This window comes from Xenopus tropicalis, chromosome 3 (genome assembly GCF_000004195.4).
Source record: "Xenopus tropicalis strain Nigerian chromosome 3, UCB_Xtro_10.0, whole genome shotgun sequence".
Classification (NCBI taxonomy): domain Eukaryota; kingdom Metazoa; phylum Chordata; class Amphibia; order Anura; family Pipidae; genus Xenopus; species Xenopus tropicalis.
Genome location: NC_030679.2, coordinates 108361907 through 108368068, shown reverse-complemented (window position 1 = coordinate 108368068; position 6162 = coordinate 108361907). Strand labels below are relative to the sequence as shown.

The window sequence follows — 6162 nt, the reverse complement described above, 5'->3', positions numbered from 1 at the left end:
CCAAAATGATCCATTTTCACTGCATTCCTTTTAGTCTCTCCGTCTTACATCACCAAGCAATTGATTTCACATCTCCGAGGCAAGGAATGGGTTTCCCAGCCTGTTACATACAGTAGCTTTCCTAGTCCCCTCCTCCTGGGCTCTTCACCTCCCTCCTTCACCATTAGACTGGTAGTTTAACACAAGCCTTCCTGGTGTAATGTGTTTCACTAGCAGCCCATCCCATTTTTTTTCTCTGGCTCTCTTTCTTGTAATCATTAGAGTCTCACCTGCTGGAAGTGGTAGAGCTGTAGCACCCACAGCTCTCTGAATGAAGTGTTTCATGATACAGCATGTGACTGGTAAGGCAATGTGTATTTAGCCTTAATATTTCTTTTTTATATATTTTTTTAACATCCACAGACAACAGTCTGTTCAGATCAGTGAGCCTTATCATGTATTAACCCTATGTGTTCCTGTTGCAGTAAGATGCAGTGTATTGAAGTCACGCTGTGCACATGTCACTAATGCTGTGTGTGGCATATGTGTGAATGGAATTGCACCTGCCTCCACAGTCATTGTGCCTGTTAGAACTTCCATTATATATAGGAGCAGGAGCCGAGCTTTTACCATTATAGATTCATGCATAGCTAATCATGTAGCGTGTCTGTGTACATATATATTCATATATACTCTCACTCCTATGTGCATGTTATATATGTTGTTAAAGTCAGACATAACTAATTTTAGTAAAATGTATCTTTTTTAAAATCGTAACTCAAATCATAAATAAGGTTATTGCAATGTATTGAGAGTTTGTAATTGTCAAACCGCAACCTGCAGCATCTCACCGAAGTCCAAGGCTCTTAGGGGATTCTGAGACTTGTAGTTTCAATGGCAATATTTTTTCATAAATGCAAATATTGTCCGTCATCTAGCTTTTATTTTAATGTCATTAACTGAATTTTATCAGTGAATTTGTGTTTTTAAATGCTTTTTTTTATGGCAAATAAATGAAGTTAAGGGAAGGGAAGGATTTATAGCCATTGTTAAAGCCGGGTGAATCCCATCCTATTCCTGTCTGTGGGACTTTCATATGGAGAAAAGGGATATCACTCTCTATCCCTCAATCATTAGTGTCAGGACACCATTAGCCAAATCAATTAAAATGTTTTATTGAATCTTGATTTCTTAGAGTTTATTTTCTACTGCAGGAAGATACAGGCACAGTGTGATTAGAAACAAGTATATCAGCATCCCTGTGCTGCTCCTAATACCGGGGAACACTTGCATTCTGCCTTTGGCTAAAATCCACAGAGAGAAGCTGAGGGAATTCCCACATTTGGTGCTGTCTGTGGGAAAGATGCTATTGAGATTGCAAGTAGCGCTAGCTCTGGTCTTGTCCCTCTTCATGTCAGGTGCCGTAACCATGGAGAGGGCTGGAACAAAACCACAAGGAGGGAGGGTGGAGTATTAGATTCCAGAAGTCTTAAAATATGCACTGTTATATCTGCAAGCATCCCACTGACATGACTACGTTACAGTCATCTAGATATTGCCCCTGTAACATGCCTCCTTGTGTCCCTCACAGGATATGAACAAAATAAAATCTACAAATAGCAATTACTAAAAATAGGTAAAGGTTTAGCACAACATAGGGGTGAAACTAGGTCATACAGGACCCTTAGGTTAAAGAACATACTGGGGTAGGGGGCTATAATGTTAGTCAATACAATATTGAACCAGCCAAAAGGGTGCATGTCTATAGTAGTAACAATCCAATACTTCAAAGTTGTAACAGGGGGTCGCCATACTGCAATCTATTAGAATTGTCAGTGGCACTGCACATGCTCAGTGTGCTCTGAGCAGCTGTTGAGAAGCTAAGCTTAGGAGTTGTCCCAAAGCTAAAAGAAAAGAAAACTTATAATATTTTACAGTAAGGGCCATGGGCGTCCACAGAAGGGGGCAAGAGGGGGCACTTGCCCCCCCCCTGGAAAAGTAGCAAAAAAAACAAAAACCTTACTCCGTTTCTGCACTTTCCCCTCAAGCCCGTTTTTGCTGTGCTCCGATTGGATCTTTCTTCTTGTGGATTCACCAATCAGAGCACAGCTTCCTTGACAGACAGTAAAATTGACCAATCAGAGCACAGATGCACACAGGGATCGGGAGATTTTGCAAACTGGAAACAGAAATAAAGACTGAAAAGATGAATTTGCAGCTGTAACTTTACCTGAGAACCAACTCTCAACTTTTGCTGCAGTTTTCATCCCACAGGTACTATACAGTTCTAAAGAATCACTAGCTGACATTAAATTGTTTAATTTATAATCTATCCCCTACCCTAACACATGGAGGGTAAGTTAACTCTTTCCCTCTGAAAAAGCTCATTGTGAGTTTATAAATGTGTTGTTGTTTTTTGCACTTACTATTTTTTTTTTTTTTTTTTGTCATTGTTTTGTTCATTTATAGTAAGTTACAGTGGGGCCAATGTTGTGTATCAGTGCCAGTGTTATAGTGCCAGGGCCTGAATATCTGCCATCAGTACCCACTGCTCCTCATGGCATATAATGTGCTGGGTTTGTAAATACGGACTGCGTCTCACTGTATATAATGGGGAGTCAGTACCCACTGCCTTTCTTGCTATAAAACTAACATAAACACATCTAAAGGGGTGGTTCACTTTTAAGTTAACCTTTAGTATGTTATAAAATGGCCTATTCCTAGCAACTTTGCAATTGGTCTTCCTAATTAATTTTTTTGAATAATTTGCCTTTCTCTTCTGCCTCTATACAGATTTCAAATGGGGGCCAAAAAATATTGCTCTGCGAGGCTACAATTTTATTATTATTATAATTTTGTATTACTTATTTTTCCAAGTAGGCCCCTTAACTATTCATATTCCCATCTCTTGTTTAAATCACTACCTGGTTGCTAGGGTAAATAAGACCCTAGCAACCAGATAGCTGCTGAAATACCAAATGGAGAGCTGCTGAACAAAAAGCTAAATAACTGAAAAACCATTAAAAATAAAAGTGAATTCGAATGCGAACTACCCCTTTAAGCTAACTGATCCCAAACACAAATGTTTGCAGATCCCCTAACAGAAGTGCGCGTATGAATACTTTTACTACTAATACTAAACATTTTAGGGTAAAAAAAAAAAGCACCCCCACCCGCACTTTTGTACAGTATCCCTGGGAGTCAGTGGGAACGGCAAGAGGTAGTTGGGAGGTTAACTTTTTACGTCAGCAGTGAATCCACTAAGTGTCACATTAGCCGTAGGTCAGTCTGTGTATGGGCCATATTTAGCCTCCCCTAGTATCATCCTGCAAAAAAAAATATATATATATATATTTATCTGTTGCAGGATGATGCTAGCTTACTTGCCCCCCCTTGGAAAATTTTCTGCGGACGCCCATGGTAAGGGCACATTATTCCCATTATACTATAATAAGCTTCCTAAAACCCTCTTTTATTCTCTGGCTATGGTGTAACGATTATTATTATTATAGTATTATTTCCTTCACATCACACATGTTTTTTTTTTTTTAATTTATTGGGGAGAATGGTCTAATTATTTTTGCCAGGGGGTCCCCCTCAGCTCCCAAGGCCATGCTGCACTCACAGCCCCTGCATCCCCTGTAGCTACACCCCTGGCTATGGCACATGGAGCGTTCTGGCTCTACTACTTGTCTCCCTCATCTGCTGCCACTGCAATACAGTTTCCTCCTAACATTGCAAGTCTGTTCTATGTCTATGGAGCTTCTAAGTGTATGGAGTTTTATAGGAATTACATTTTTTAATTTTTTACATTGTTCCATGATCAGGGAGTGTATATGGATGAATATTTCTTTTATGGTTGTTACTTTGGACTGATGTATTCTCACTATATTGCTAAGCAACTTAATATTGAATTTGGTAGGAAAATGAACTGTATATTTATATTTTTATAATTATCTATATTTTATAGATAGTTATATTATAGTATATAATATTATAGTTATAATATATAGTTTATTGTCAACAGACTGCTGTAATTGTGCTTGCTGTCACTTCTGGAACTGAAGCAGCACAGGTCAGATTGCCTATATCCACATAATATAAGATATTCGGCAAAAGCTGATTTATTGTGTAAATGTGTTGCAGAGACATGGAACAAAGGAAATCAGGAGCATATTCCAAAGGGACACAGAGTGAGATTCCTGCAGAGAGGGAGCAATTTTCTGTAATTTGCCCAATAGTGTCAGCGACGGATGGTTGCTAAGTAATCACGTTACTGTTTTTCTAGCAATAGCAGAATCAAAAGGTTCCTCTTAAACAGGGGTCACAGCAGAACTTGGGTTCACAGTCATTAAACGCACACATTTGTGTTTTAATTCTTAGTATTTTTAACATGTATCAATAAAGCGGCAACAGTGTTGCAAAGGTAACATCTGAATATCATTAGAATCCATGTACAGACCAAACTTCCATTTACTGCGTGTCTGTAGCTGAAACAAGGTTCAGTGGCCAAGTTTGAGATCAGCTCTATGGCTGGGGAATTCCATAAAGTCTGTTCTCAAGAAGCTACTTCTTTGTTGATGAGTTTCCTATACAACATACAAATAAATACAATCCATTATCTCTCATAGACTCCATTATAGTCAAATAATTCAAAATATTGCAGAATACCTTTTTCTCTGTAATAATAAAACAGTACCTTGTATTAATCCCAACTAAGCTGCGGAATATGTTGGCGCTTTATAAATAAATGTTAATGTAATGTAAGATATAATTAATCTTTATTGGAGGCAAAACAATCCTATTGGATTTATTTAATGTTTAAATTATTTTTTTAGCAGACTACAGGTAGATACAAATTACAGAAAGACCCCTTATCCTGAAAACCTCAGGTCCCATGCATTCTGGCCCCATACCTATAATAGCAAAAAGACTTGGGTTTTTTGGTACATGGAGCCTTAGGATCAAACACCCTTCAACACCAGCAGCCACTTCTCTCGCAAACAGTAGTACCATTCAGTGAGTATTGCTTAAAGGACAAGGAAAGCCCCATAGAGAGTGCTTTTATCCTTTAAAAAAAAAAACCCATAGCATTCTTCACCTGAGTCTCATTGTGCTGGACTGCTCACATAAACACCAAAGACTCTATTGCTGAATACCTAAATTTCAGATTGGTGTATAGTATGTGTATGTTCATCATAAGAGATGTGATGTATTCAGCAGTGATAAATGATTCGATTAATAAAGACTGGGCTGTTTAATGTTAAAGAATGTTAAAATGTAAATCGCTGGTGGGATGGCATACGTGGCCCTGTGATTTGCACAAGTTGCATGAAGTTTCCTCTCAAGGCAACTTCGGCGACTTTGGCAAATCGCGGTGCCACGTATGCCATCCCACCGGCAATTTACATTCTAGTCGGTGGGATGGCATTGCGGGGAGATTAGTCGCCCGCGACAATGACGATTTGCCGTGCAGCGACTAATCTCCCCGTGTGTCACTTGCCCTTGAGGGCACTGTTTACCTTTTAACAAATATATTTATTTTAGACAAGATACTGTAAGAGAAGACCAAAGTTTGTGCAGGGCTGTTAACTAATCACAATAAATACACTTTCAACTGTATGTGGGTGCAGGAAGTTTCTGATATATGATGATATACTATAAACATTGCCATCTTTCTCTCCTTAGCCTGTTACCCCTCAGCCACAGTTTCTCCCAGAGGTGACAATTCCCAGGCATCACGTGGACTTCTCATTTTCCAGATTTTGGTCCCATATTATGACTTACTCTGGGTAGATCATATGTTACACATCCAACTCATTATTTTCATGGATGACCCTTTGTTTAATTTGGTCCATGATGTGTATTAGTGCACTAGTCATAAGTGCTAATGGTCCTTAAACAGACGATAACATTAGCAAATGCAAGTGCCTTAGGAGAGTCACCAATCCATGTTACAATGCAAATACTGTCAACACAGTATCTCGTGGCAACAGTATTTGGGCTTCCAAAGCGGCTCCCTAAGTCTCTGCACTTGAGTTCCTCCCTAAACTGGCAAATTACTCACACAGGAAACCAACTCAACTCACTCTATATGGAGCCAATAAGTGTTCATTGAATCGGCCCTCAATAACCCTATGCCCCAATTTGGGCACCTATTAAGGTCTCCTGTGTCTCTGGGGC

At 39.1% G+C, this 6162-nt stretch overlaps 1 protein-coding gene across 1 annotated transcript in view; it reads left to right on the top strand.

The window, feature by feature from the left end:
• The first annotated feature begins 253 nt into the window (after positions 1–253).
• sema4b (semaphorin 4B) overlaps positions 254–6162 on the top strand; it is a 129281-nt gene continuing 123372 nt past the window's right edge. Inside the window, exon 1 of the mRNA XM_012959538.3 lies at positions 254–341. The gene's annotated coding sequence lies outside the window, so the exon portion shown is untranslated. The remainder of the gene's footprint in view (positions 342–6162) is intronic.